This window comes from Rutilus rutilus (assembly GCF_951802725.1).
Source record: "Rutilus rutilus genome assembly, chromosome: 10".
Taxonomy (NCBI): Eukaryota; Metazoa; Chordata; class Actinopteri; order Cypriniformes; family Leuciscidae; genus Rutilus; species Rutilus rutilus.
In genome coordinates, this window is record NC_140215.1 from 30,700,580 (window position 1) to 30,715,691 (window position 15,112).

The following is a 15,112-nucleotide window of genomic DNA, read 5'->3' on the forward strand; positions in this document are numbered from 1 at the left end:
TGCGTCGGAAGTGGCGTACGCCTCTTTCAGGGCCTGTTTTGTGCATACGCAACGGTTATAAATGAGGCCCCAGGGCTTCTGTTCATTACAGCTGTGAGTGTTCTCCAAAGGAAAAAAAATTCTGTTTCAATTAAACCCCAACAGTTGGGTTTTCACATTAAACAAATGCAATGTTTAGAGTCCACTGGAATCAAGTATTAAAATGCAAGTACTCTCAGAAATGTGTAAACGACAGATTTAAACAGATATCTCCAGCATGATGAAAAAATATAAACAGAGGACTTCAGTAGTGAAACAAATGAAATCCAAATTTCTATGAAATCCTTTTTTAAAGCAAAAGTAAAGTAAGGCTGCAGCTATCGATTATTTTAGTAATAGAGTATTCTACCGATTATTCCATCGATAAATCGAGTAATAGGATAAAGATGTGGTAATAAAGATGGATCCAAGTGAACAACAGCCTTTAAAATACAAATATATGATAACAAACAATAATAATAATTGGTTCATCAAAGTAATCATATCGGTTTTATTGAACAACAATGTTAAAATACACCATGTAAACAATTCTTTAAGCATAACTTATATTATGTGATGTATAACAAACAGTGTTGTGCAAGTTACTTCCAAACTGTAATACATTATACATTACTTGTTACTGTTATTTAAAAGTAATTCTTTACCTTACAATATTACTGTCTCAGAATTGTAATGCGTTACATTACTCCTGTATTACTTTTTAGTTACTTTCACCAAAATAACTACAGAAGTAGAAATTAACATTCTAAAATGACTAGGGCTGTAAAGATATGCGATATGAAACCGCGACACTCCACGAACCTGTGTTCAGAAGGCAGAATCACGACACACCCCTTCCAACCCCCAGAGTTATCCTTCCCGTCCAGATCCAAAGCTACCACATCTTTACATTACTATTAGTATTATTTGAAATTAACATTATAAAATACGTAGACCTACACCACAAAACTAGTTGAGGATAAATTCTTTAAAATTGGGCAATTCCAGCGTTATGGACGTGACATTTGCAGTAAAAACTTGAAATATAAATTCTCAGAAGATGCATTTAATACCAATATATTGAACATATATACGTACATATGATACCCAGTTTTCGCGTGCATATGATACGCACTTTATGGCGTGTAATACGCACGCACTCCTCACCCCTAATCCTACCCAAGGGGTTTACAGTGCGTATCATTTGAACGCAAAAACTCTTTTTGGCGTATAAATGATACGAGAAATATAATTCGTGCTATAGATACGCACTTTCATGAGATCGTGTTGGCTCGTCTCATAAATGAACCGAAACTCAGCGCCTACTTGCCTCACAGTCAGACATGTCTACTTTTAAACAGAACAATTCAAAACGAAAGAAAACAGACTGCTGTCTGGTTAGAAAGAAAACACAGAACAAACAGAGTAATGCGCATACGTCCATCTTGCGAATGTACAGTCTTCTACCATATTCTCCCATTAACCGCTTTTTCACTGGCCAGCGCGAGCACAGAGACCGAAATCATGCCTCGCGGCACTCCTGCAAAACCTGCCCTAAACACGCCTTTACTGGACTATGTCATACAATACAAAGGCTGTTTTTTTCCCCTGTTTTTTTTTTTTTTTTTAACAATAAAATTTTGGGCTAAAAGTGTGTTGTAATGCAAGTGTTACTGAACATGTACCGAGTAAAATATTACTGAAAATTGATTAGTAATGCCTTACACTACTGCTTTACAGCAAAAAGTAATAAGTTACTGTAATGCATTACTTTTGTAACGCATTACTCCCAACACTGATAACAAATGCCTGCAGAGGGCGGCGACGGCTTGGTGATTGTTGTTGTTACACTACAGCATGACTAAATCCTTTTTTAATATTGGCCAAACAACATTTAGTTCACTTCAAAAAAATTTTGTTGATAATTTACTCACCCCGATGTCATCCAAGATATCCATGTCTTTCTTTCTTCAGTCGAAAAGAAATTATTTATTTATTTATATATATATATATATATATTTATTATTATTATTATTATTATTATATATTATTATTATTATTATATATAATTATAATTTTAATTTTTAGTTTTTTTTTACAAAATGACAGATCGTTTCGCTAGATAAGACCCTTAGTTCTCGACTGGGATCGTGTAAAGACTTTGAAGCTGCATTGAGACGGACATTTGAACCTTCAAACCGTTGGTTGCCATTGAAGTCCATTATATGGAGAAAAATCCTGGAATGTTTTCCTCAAAAACCTTAATTTCTTTTCCACTGAAGAAAGAAAGACATGGATATCTTGGGTGACATCGGGGTGAGTAAATTATCAGCAAAGTGATAATTTTTGAAAGTGAACTAATCCTTTAATTCAATGTCCACTTAATATTTAATATTTGGTCACTTCTGTACGATAGACATGCAAGCTGTCATTTCTTAAAAAAGAAATATGCACATCAAAACATGCAAACTCAGAGCGAGGGGTTAAACTTTTATTTTGAAATCGCGATGAACAACAATTTGCATATTTTGAAACATATTTATGTATTCTCCTGTGTTGGCTTAAATTTACAAATGAGTTACGTTACAAATCTTGTGAAATAGCACACACCGCGTTCCCAGATGAACGTTAAGCAACCCAAACTCACAGCATGAGATTTTGGCGTGTTCGCACCGCAGGAATAGGAACGATTTTTGGAGGAACTAATTTAGCTCCTACTTCAGAGTAGGGTCTAAACCAGCACTATAGGAACTACCAGTGACGTTAGTGTAAGCTGATTGGCCGAAAGCACACGAAACACCAGTACTCGCCATTTTTAACAAGGCTGTGTAAACACACATTATAGCTTATATATTTACTACAGGAACTAACTCTACGAACATGGAAAACCGTGATAGATAGACCTCTTAACCTTTACGCTAAGGAGAAAATCCAACGCAACTTTGAGGGGACCAAGCAAAACAGTTCAGTTTAACAGTTCTATCTAATGACGAATTAGATAGGACTGTTAGACAGATCATGAACTTAATGAACACGGAGAATGCGAGCACCGTGAGCTCAGTTGTTCTCATCGCAGTCAAAATAAAGGTCCGCCGGCACTACCGGTTCTACCAGCGGTGCAAATGCAACCAGGAAAAGCGTTCCTAGGAGAACCATTAGTTCTCGGGGAACCACCCTGGTGGCTAGTTCCTAGAACTACCCAGTGTGAAAGCCCCTGTAGTGCGCAAAAACTTTTATGGTACTTTATAATGTTTTGTTTTGTCTTTTGTAGAGCTTAACAGTAACAACCATGAGTATGCACAGTATCGGATTTTAATCACTCCTGTCTGACCGATACCCGATCCAGCAAAAATTGCAGTATTGGAGTCAATATTGATACTGAAAATCAGATTGTTGCATCCCTAAACACAACACAAAACACAGAGAGACCGGGACAAAGAAGTACAAGATTAGAAGTAAGAACCAGAAACTGACTAGGGAAAGAAAAATTAAATGCTAGGGAGAAAGTCAAAAGACTAAAGTAGAGATCTGAAATAAAGGACTAGGGAGAAGGCCCCAAGAAATGAGGATATAACTTAGCAAAATGACCTATGCAATTAACCAAAGATAAATGAACCAAGTAAATTAATAAATAGTAAACCAAAAGTACTGCATGTATCACAGCAAAGACTAGGTCCAGGCAAGAGCATATAACGCAGCAAACTGGACAAACGCCACAAAACAAACTGGCAAGAACATGTGGGAAGAGATATGCTTGAAACGGATAAGTTTTTCCTTTGAGTTTTCTGTGTACAGACGACACCACTGTCAAAATTATCACCATTCACACGGATCGGTGTAAACGACTAAAAACGCTCAAATCAGTAAGCACATGGCCAACACTAACAAAGACAAAAGGTGTGTTCGACTTGATGAGGCACTGTGCAAACCGTTTAGCGTCTGACTTGAAACAGTACATGCCAGTTAGAATCTTTGTCTGAATTGAGACATTGCAGACGCCACATCACTGTGACATAGAGATGAGCATTTTGCTAAATATATGCACTAAATTGCATATTCATTGTATTTTTTACTTAACCTTGAATGTATGTTTGAATAAATCCATTTAATGACAGGAACCTGACCATTTAAATGTTTATATTACATAATAAACATAATTATAATTTAAAATGTTTTATAACGTTATTATAAAAACTTCCCGGTGTGTAATTTTAAGTAGCCTGCAAATCGGTTAATTTTCAACCTTTAAAGTCGGCATGAAATCAAAATTGACCCTATTTACTTTGTACACATTACTAGTCTTATGGTTAAAAATTCATCCTTGCAAGTTGATTTACACAAAAAAAAAATAAAAATAAAAGTTGTCTTTTGTAATCTTTGATCAAAATCAGAAAATGTACTTCCCCTCTAGAATGGCCTTTGTTCTCTGATGATGTCAGTTTTTATGGCTTGGGTAGAACATCCTCTCCGATTGTCAGTCTTCTGTGAGGTTTTACATCGAGCTGAATGGAACGGCAACTTGTTTAGATCCAATCAATTCCCTGTGGGAAAAAAAACAAGCCACACCATTTATTTTAATACGTCACAATACTGAATTAAAGTTGGTCGCAACTTCCAGTTTAAGGCGACTTTAATATTATAATGATGTACCAACTGGGGTTCCCTGTCTAGTTTACAGCATTAGTTGAGAGAAATGTTTTCTTTGAGGAAATTTGCCATGTACTGAACCTGATTAATGATTAAACTGACCAAATTAGTCAATATCGAATTGAATTGAATCAAAATCAAATCGAATCATAACCTTGTGAATCGAAATCGAATTGTGAAATTTGTGTCAATGCCCAGCTCTAGTGTCAATAAATGTAATTTTTTTATTACTTTATTTTATTGTTTTCTCTGTCTTTTATTAAACAACAAAACAATTAATATTAATGACACTGGCTGCAGTAGGAACATTAGGCTGTTGTCACTTTAAGACCGAGTGCACAGATCCAGTATATTGTTATACATGCAACTTTATGTCTCTTTATGTTCACTTGAGACATAACCGACGGTGTTTAAGGGAATATTCACAGAGGCAGGCATTTTGGCATATTTCTGTGTGTATTTAACTTGTTTAGGTGTGAACCCGAAGCTCAAAGTTCGCTTTGCTTGTCCATGTTCCATTCCACCTCGGAGGGTACGCTTAGAAAGCCGCTTGGGGAACAGTATCACTTTCGAGGCTTAATGCGGTTTTAAAGGGGTCATCGGATGCCCATTTTCCACAAGTTGGTATGATGCTTTAGGGTCTTCATGTAAAGTTTGTAACATACTTTGGTTAAAATTTCTCAATGGTTGTGTAAAACAACACCCTTTTTACCTCCTCAAAAACAGCTCTGTTCACAGCGACCTGTGAACAGAGTCACCTTTGCATGTCTCTTTAAATGATAATGACCAACTGCTCACCCCACCCCTCTCTTCCATAGGGGGTGTAACACAAGACACATAAAGTTCTGCCTTGGCAGACAGTATACAAATGGCTGAAGGCGGAAACATGCTAATACGGGACAGTCCGTCAGTGGTTTCATTTTTGTTATAAAAAAGTTATTAATTTAGGTCATTTAAATATTCAGCCTCTCTGGAGAAAACAGTGATGTCCACTGATGCCCACTGATGCCCACCACTGTTTTCTCCAGAGAGGCTGAATATTTAAATGAACTAAATTAATAACTTTTTTACAACAAAAATGAACCCTCACTGAACTTACTTAAGCTGGACTATGTACAGCAGAAACAAACTTTGTTGCATTATTTCCTGTTATCACTGTAAAGCTGCTTTGAAACAATCTGTATTGTAAAAAGCACTATATAAATAAAGGTGACTTGACTTGACTTGACTCTATGAAACTGTTCACACAGGGCACGTTCCAGGACTGATACCAGCAATGTTAAAAGGTCTCCATTCAGGATGTGTTTGCTTTCATACAGAAGGCACTCTAGCAATGTTATGCCATTTTTCTTATTTATTCATTATTTTTTTTAATAATGTTTCAAACTTTACATGTAGTAGTGTTTGTGCACATCTTCATAACTAAGTAATAGCTATTAGAAAGACACAGCTATTAAATAATTTGATTGTGGCATTGTTTCAAAAGCTTCAAGTGAAATGTACTTTAGTACGTTGCAGCAGTTGTTAATAACCATAGGCCAACGCATTTGGCTATAATATTATAGTCTATCTACTTATATCAAGACAGATAACAGATTGGACCAGGGCAAACAAAGCGCTAAGTAGCTAAACCAGGAAGTGAGATTACGCGGATGGCGCCACCCAGTGCTACTTCCGGAATAAGGTGAATAAAGGCAGAGCACTAACCGCTATTCACGCACTTGAACGCCATAGCAACGGCTGTTTTTGTTCTTTTTTTCTGCTGATCCCCCACACTTGCCTGCAGTATCTGTGCGCCCCCACACTTTGAGAACCACTGATCTAAATCACTCAATAGTCAAAAAGCTAATTAGTTTTTTTGGCGCATACTATACTCCGTACGAGGCATGATCTTCCGGTGCAAATTTTATATCAAGAAAAAAGAAAAAAAGAGTAACATTATGAATTAAACTATCAAGATAGGCAAGGGTGAATGTAAAGGTTCACTAGCATTCTGGCACAAGAGAAGTGTAGAGTGAGCACAGAAAAAAGGTGAGTATTAATGAGAGAAGAAGGGAACAGGTGAGAAGACAACGAACAGCTGTGCTCATTGTCAATGTTATTCAATGGAAAACTATGTGGTGCTCTGTGGCACGGCATGATTTTGAACAGTCTCTGCAGCCGTAAACAGTCCCTGCAGAGTCATGCTGCTGGTGTGCGTATGCTCATAGAAAACAATGTGTTGATGATTTAAAGACACGGCATGACGCTCCTCATCCAGCATGCTACCCTCTTTACACTTTGTTGCTAAAATTGGAGGCTCCTCTTCAGGGAAGGACTCTGACAGTGATAACATGGAAAGTGATAGGACATTGTTAATGAATCAAAACCCACCAAATTGGCTAGTGATTGGCTAGTGAGTTGTCACCATTGTTGATTTTCACCCACATCTGGCAGTTGGCAGGTATTATTTTAAAAACCTGAATAAGTACTAATTGGACAGCAACATTAATTCAGAAGTTATGTTGTCCACATCTGATTTTTTACTTTTCCTACTCTACATTTCCTGTCTCTACTAAGAAACTTTGCAGATGGTATTTCACAGCAGGGTTAAGTTTGTAATTTGCCCACACTGTCTCAGAGAGCAGAGATTGAGAAAGAGGGGTAGCAATCATTTTTCTGTGCACTATAATTTGGCTGTCAGAAACAGCTGGCGGTGCAGCCAGAACAATGTAAGAGAAAGAAAATTGAAGAGGAGGAGAGCAGAATGAGGCTAGAAGAGAGTGAGAGGAGCATTGGTTTGCAGAGCTCTAAAGGGGATCAGATTTTAGACTCTCCGTCATTTAGGGCAGATGGAGTTGTGCACACTGCACACACAGACATGGCTGCACGTCTGCTCATGAGATGATGGTACGTCTGTCTTGCATGTTATTTGACTGTCATGCACATATCAGACTGCTCGTGTGTTTTTTGCATGCTGGTGTGCCTGTAAGTTGAGTCTGATCTGGGCAATCTTCGATCTGGACGATCTGATTCGTATGTGTATCTCTGGCAATGCAGGTCTGCTATCTGTTCTTTACTGAAGACAGGCCATAAAATAATCAAGATAAATGTTTATGATAAATTATATCAAAGCTATATCAGTGGAGTGGAAAAAGACTGGAGAGAAAGAGAGAAGGGTCCCTGCAGCCAGACTCTATACCAGGGCTATTCAATTAGCTTCATTTGAGGGTTGGATTATCAAATCGATAAGTTGAGGTGGGCCTGGGTTTGGTTGGGGATGGGAGTGAAACAACAACATAGCAGTTTCAATAAATAAGCTAAAGTAAACCTTAAAGGTATTGTATTTACGTAGAAACATGATACCCAACAGTATGCAGATATAAGACCACAATAAATAAAAACTTGTCAATTTAGGGCTGTGTACAAGTATTTTCCTTGGAACAATTATATGAATTACACAAGCTCATAGCTATTGGTAAGAATTATTTTATTTATAATTATTTTATTAGGCTTAAATGAAAATATTCTGACAGTGAGACTGACTTGGCTAAAGTCACAGGTAAAACCATGCTGGCTACTCACTACCACTGTCAACTGATATTATGAATCAATATGTAAAAAAAACAGTAGCCTGAACACAGGTAAAAACTATACACACACCTTCACAAAGAAACTGCCATAATTGTATAGCAAAAATTATTTATATTCCCCTAACATAACTAATACAATAAAAAGGACAATATAAATGTATTGTATAAATCTAATACAATATAAATACAATATGAATTAATAACAATATTCAATATATATATTTCACATTTCTGACCAAACCATGGTGAATACAGAAAGAGTTACTACAATACATTCATGTTAAATGTTTGTAAGGGGTGGTGATACAAGGATTAAAAAGTATTTTTAACTTTGTTCATGGCACAATATTTCTCCTGTTTTCCTAATTCGTCTTGTTGGGAATGTTGAAGCTGTTTCATCTGATTTAAAACTAGTTGAATCACAGAGTGATTTGTGGTTTTTAACAGAAAGGAGTGTGTCGAATTGAAACACTTCTCACTGGATGTTGCAGTGCTGTTTAATAACAGTCCAGGACCGGGAGTAAATGCAGCTTCTTTGAGCTTGCGTTCCATTATCCACTGGGCCAGGCTATGTAGTTCAAACCAGTGAAACAACTGAAAACATTCCTATTTGTTCTCTCGATAAACGGCCTGTTTTATTTACTGAGAAACCGCTTCAGATGATTCAGTGACAGAGCATTCCGAACAAATCCGAATCATCTCAGACCGTTATTCTGGCCAATTCACTCAAAAGTAAGAATTAACTAAAAATAATTCACGAATGATTGGAATCATTGGTTCAGTCGACAGTAATACGGGACAGACATAATAACTGCTGAAATATTCATACAGAAAAAGTTTCTCAGGTCGAAGCGTTCACGGTATGCACGGCTGAACTCTTTCTGTTCAGCCGTACAGCTGCAGGCGCCACTGCGGCCACATATCTAACCAAATTTAGCCGCACCTCCTCTGCACCCCGCTTCAACTTGTTCAAAGCCTGGTTGGCCTTCTCAGTCCACTTGAATGGCCTGCAGTCATCTTAGTGAGTGCGGAGAGGGGTCTAATAAAAATCTTAATATACTATAGGCCCTATATCAAATGTAAATTTATGTCCGTTACACTTAATTTTCCTGGTTAAATAAACTACATAAAAAAAGAGACCAAACACATTTCTTTTTGTATTTTTAGCAATAACTATGTATTTATATTTATTAAAACCAAGTAGGCCTATAAATTTGATCAAGTTAGTGTTTTTACGCATTTTTACATTTATTCCAAAATAATAACTAAAGGCAGTAACAATTTAAACTGTATATTATTTGTGAACTAATGTTCAGCTTTTCTTTTTAATAGTCAACTTATTTTCAGCAGTCATCAAGCTTGTACAAACGTGTCACAGACACTAAGATGTAGGCCTAACTTTAAATTCACCAAGATGATTGCTCAATAAAAAACCCACAGTCATCATGTTTTTTGATGTGACATAAAGCAGTGAAATGGCTAGATGTTTACTTACTCTTCAATTAGTCTTCCCATTAACACCATCATTATCTTCATTCAGGCCAATTCAAGAACGCGCACGAAAACAGGAGGTGGGATCCAGTCGTATCCAATCAAAGCACGATGGAGATATTGCCTCCTCTCACGTGACTTTCCCCCATTCATTCTCAATTACCCTCCACTAAACCCGCTGCACTCATTAGGGTGTCTGTTTTAAGTCAATGGGGACTGAGTAGGCGTGCCTCCCGCTGTAACTTCACCTGTGGGTGTCTCTGTTGGACACTGTTACTTTATAAAACAAGTGACTTTTACACTTTGCAATGTCACATTTTGTAATATTTGTGCTGTTTTATTTTTCTCATCCAGTTTTTTTGAGGAGGCACTGCCTTTGGTGCCCCAGGGACCAAATCTATAGTGTAGTTGTACGGTCTGGAGGCATGGAGGCAGCTTGCGTCTTGCTTAGATCGTATGTTATCATTTCAAACAAAACCAGGCCAAAACAAAGTTAATTTTGAGTTTGTTTCATTTTGTTTCAGAGTTCAAAATAGCTTGCCAAAGCAAACATTCCGGAAAAGTTCACTCCGGCTAGTAAGCACCTTCGCCGTGGGGTGCTAACCCTTTTATATGGTTGTATTTGAGGGCCTCTGTAGCGCACCTGTTTTCACCTACAGTAACCACACTTCATACTGTTCTAAATCTCATCCGATCAACTTTCGCATTCTAAATGTGCTGGAATACACACAACTTTTAAAATCTGAACAGATTTTTAAACTGCAGACATCATACACTTGCCGACTGAGAATCATACACTACCAGACTTGCAAGTCATTCCGAACACAACAAACTCGCGCAGAAACACGCACCCTGTTGCTAGGAGACGCATGATAGATGAAACAAACAAACATGGATGTGCAAGAGATGAGCGCAGTAGTTCTTGTGTGCTGAGTCAGAAGAGAAAAAAAACGACCCAAGCACATTTGGATGCGGTCTTGGGTGGGTAGAAGCGGTCAGTATAGACTCTACAGATACAGTGGGAGTTAGAGGCTAGATTTCCTTTCCTGGTCAACGTATTATGATTTCTGGAACTGAATGGGGAACGTATATTTTATTTGCAGGGAAATACCATAAAATCTGAATGGTAACACAACTTTGACGATGTAGCTACTGAGCGTAGACGCACTGTGGCATTTCCCTTGCGACAGTGTCTAAATGTTAGGATAGGACATCAATTGTCCGATGCAGTCGCCATGGGATTGAGTTTAACATCGTGAACGTAAACCAAACTTCTCAAAATCAAATAGATTAAATGGCTTAAAATAATATTCGTATAGACCTACAGTTGCTGTTGAGAGAGCTAATTAGAATTTCTCAAATGCAATTTGTCATTGTGCAATTAATTTTTTTTCTAACTTTTTGTTGTTACTCATGAGCTATTTAAAAGAAGATTAGAGATCTCCACACAATCCATGGACAAAAAATAAAGAAAAATTCCATCTCGTACCCCTGGTGATGACAGAATTTGTGATTTCAAAAGTTTGGATTTTTTTTTTTTTTTTGAATCTAGAAAATTACCTTTAAACACAATGGAGTGACCAATATTTTTGATCTTGTAACCTACTGAAAGCAGATTCAGAATGTTAGTTTAACAGAGAGGATACAAAGAACTGCTGTGAGACAGTGAATATTCAAAAGGAATTAAGTTAATATGATAACTAACAATTTGAAGCGGTCTCTGTATTGATCATTGAAAATGCAGCGCCTGGCCCCACAAGGGAGGGGATGGAAGTCCTTCTGTGTTGATCATCAGTCAGTTGAACTTGTTTGGCTGTTGCAATGGATCGTCAGCCTATGATGGCACTCAAAGGCCTGGTGTTGTGGTGTATGGGCTCCGTTGTTTCTCTGCCTCTCTTCAGTCTGGCCACATCGACCCTGCCACAAAATTGCATAATGCATGGCAAAATTGTCCTTAGGAAAAGTCTCAAGTTAAATTTTCTCCTTTTCCTGCATTGAATCAGTCTTTGCTGACCCCTCAGAAGTGTAAGCTTCCTCTTTCCGGAGGGGAGATGAAGGCCCATCAGCCACTTCCTCTTCTTCTCTCTGCAGTCGTCTCATTGAACAGACTTCAGTCTATTCGCGCTCCCATTTGTCAAGGCAGCTGTTCCAAATTTTCTGGTCTGAAATGCGAGCCCTTAGAGAACCACAAAAATCAAATTAAACCTACAGCTAATTACAGTAGTCAACATTTGAAGTCGATCAAAACCTTTCATCAAAGTTATAGATGAACTTTGAACAATACTGTTCTTGTCTTAGGACAACTTGATGAACTTTTTTGATCCGCTTCAAATGTTTTTTGAGCCATCTCTTTCAATGTCTCTTAATTCCAGAAGTCTCATCTGGTTAACAACATTAAAAAAGATGATAATAATAATAATAATAATGATAATAATAATGATAATAATAATAATAATAATAATAATAATAATAATAATAATAATAATTTGTTACATTTATACAAGATGTCTGTTATGTGCCTGTTCAAATTTTAACCTGGTCATCCAATCTCAATCTCGATCTCATTCAATGCACAAAAGTTGTCTAATATAAACCAAAATCTTAGAATCTCTGCAATGGATCAACTTTCCACACTGTCTCCCAGGGATAACGGGATACAAAATCTGGACTTCTTCAGAAAGAGAATATAATATTTAAACACATGCAGTTAATGTCTTACTATTTACTCATCACTTTTAGAGCACCTATTGCTCAATTTTATATAACCCATATGAGCGACTCCAAATTTTCTTATTCTCAACAGAGAGCTCCACAGGTGCAGATTCCTATTATTAGGGCCCAAGCCCTGAAAGGGCAAAGGCCCTATTGTTTCCGGAAGGATTTTTTTTTTTTTTTTCATTATTTTTTTTTTTGGCCTTTTTGCCACTTTTGGGGCCCTTAACATGCTCAAAAACTCTTGAAATTTTGCACACACGTCAGAACCCGCGGCCATCAGGGCCGGACTGAAGCTGGTACCCGGGCGTGGCAGGGGGGCTCGACAGCGCCCCCTGGAATGGTGTCCGAAAACTTGGTCCATAAATCAAACACGCTTGCATGTAATAATATGAAACTCAGTACACATATAGATCTCATCGGGCCAAACAACTTTCGTGCTCTAAGTTTTACAAAAGCCCAACAGGAAGTCGGTTATTATACGTTGTTTGGAAAACGCATACAATGGAATGTGAAATACTCCTCCTAGGGAATTCAGCCGATCGCCACCAAACTCGGTGTGAATGAAGTCAAGACATTGAGGATGAATTCTTGCGAATGGATTTTTGATATCTCGAACGGTTTGGCCGTGACGAGGAAACGAATTTATGGCGAATAATGGGACACAGGAAGTGTGTTATAACTTCTGCATACATTAACTGATCTTGATGAAACTTCCGCAGTGTGTTCGTTGTAAGAGGCCGATCACATGGTTGTGACTATTGTGAGTCAAAGTTATAGCGCCACCAACTGGCAGCAGGAAGTTTGCCACTTTCAAAATGCTTTGAAATCACCCTCTTATTTTTACCCGATTTGCTTCAAACTTTATGTGTATAATGTAGACACACGGCAGATGTAGACCTGTGAAAGGATTATTGATATCTTAGATACTGTTGCCATGGCAACGCATCAAACTTTAATATTCTTTTTTGATGCTTTTGAGACTCTTAGCATGCTTGAAATTGGATGAAACCCGACAGACACATCACATTTATTAGCCAGTAGACATGTGCAAAGTTTCAGAAACGGGCGTGCTGGAATGGCTCAGTAGCGCCACCTTTAGTCAAAAATGGGGGCTTAGTTTTTCCTAGAATCACAAAACTTGGTACGTATATTGTTCTCATCAAGCCGGACAACTTTCTAATTTATAGTCATTCGCTCCAACCAACAGGAAGTCAGATATTTTGGTTTGAATGAGGATTTTCTGGAGAATTTTCTCTCTCTCTCTGTGTGTCTGTGTGTGTGTGTGGGGGGGGGGGGATTTGTCTATTCCATTTAATCTTTGTTTTTCAAGGTTTCAGGGGATTTTGGGACCCTTAACATGCTCAAAAACTCTTGAAACTTTGCACACAGGTCAGAACTCGCGGCCATCAGGGCCGTTCTGAAGCTGGTACCCGGGCGTGGCAGGGGGGCTCAACAGCGCCCCCTTGAACACGTTCTGAAAACTTGGTCCATATATCAAACACGCTTGCATGAATTAATATGAAACTCGGTACACATATAGATCTCATCGGGCCGAACAACTTCCGCACTCTAAGTTATTAGCTCCGCCCAACAGGAAGTCGGCTATTATGGGTTGTTTGAAAAACGCATGCTGTGGAATTTGATGTACTCCTCCTAGAGAATTCATCCACTCGACTCCAAACTCGGTCAGCATGAAGTCAAGACATTGAGGATGCAACATTGCGGACGGATTTTTGATATCTCGAACGGTTTGGCCGTGGCGAGGAAACGAATTTATGGCGAGAAAAGATAAAAACGAAGTGTTATAACTTCTGCATACATTAACTGATCTTGATGAAACTTCAGCAGTGTGTTCGTGGTAAGAGGCCGATCACATGTATGTAACTATTGTGAGTCAAAGTTATAGCGCCACCATCTGGCAGCAGGAAGTGTGTCACTTTCTAAATGCTTTTGACAAAAGTGGGGGGGTTAATTTTATGTACAGTCACAAAAATCAGTACACATATTGGTCTCATCGAGCCGGACAATTTTCTAATTTACAGTAATTAGCTCTGAATAACAGGAAGTCAGATATTTTGGTTTGAATGTGAATTTCTTTGCAAAATCAGCCTCTGTATTTTTACCCACTACTCTTAAGTGGTTTATTTTATTCCCACCAAACTTTTTCAACATGATGAAAATACATTAAAGATGCTAAATTGTAAAAAGGAAACACTAAAAACCTCCTATCTTCTAAAAATGTAATTATACACCATTTATTTCTATATAAAATTATACAAATATCAGAACTAAACCCATTTTATTTATTTTTTTCAATTTAATAATTGTTTAAGTTTAAAAACATCCAGAATGTTTTTTTTAGTCCAAAAAATAAATAAATGATGTCATTCATAGTGCTATACTGCCCTCTTGTGTTCAAAATCAGGTAGGCCTATTGTATCTATGTAAAATATACTAGGTATGTGATGGTGAGGAATATTTTACCACCGGTTAATCAACGTGTGACACCGCTGGGGGCTTTTGAATTGCTAACTTAAAAACGAAAGTAAAATATGTTCATCCGCACTGACATTGATAATGGTGCAGAGCGAGCGTTTTCAATGAATTCCTATGGAAGTAGGAATGAACTAAAAAACGTTCGCTCTTCTCTGCCCGTTCCTCGCCGTGGA

At 37.7% G+C, this 15,112-nt stretch overlaps 1 protein-coding gene across 3 annotated transcripts in view; it reads left to right on the forward strand.

The window, feature by feature from the left end:
• Window positions 1-15,112, forward strand: part of LOC311298974 (activin receptor type-1-like) — an 81,633-nt gene that overhangs the window by 14,312 nt on the left and 52,209 nt on the right. The window contains exon 1 of one of the 3 annotated variants that reach the window (XM_084422347.1): window positions 7,469-7,554. The exons of the other annotated variants lie outside the window; for them this stretch is intronic. The gene's annotated coding sequence lies outside the window, so the exon portion shown is untranslated. Of the gene's footprint in view, window positions 1-7,468; window positions 7,555-15,112 lie in introns of those variants that run through there. 3 annotated transcript variants of the gene reach the window in all.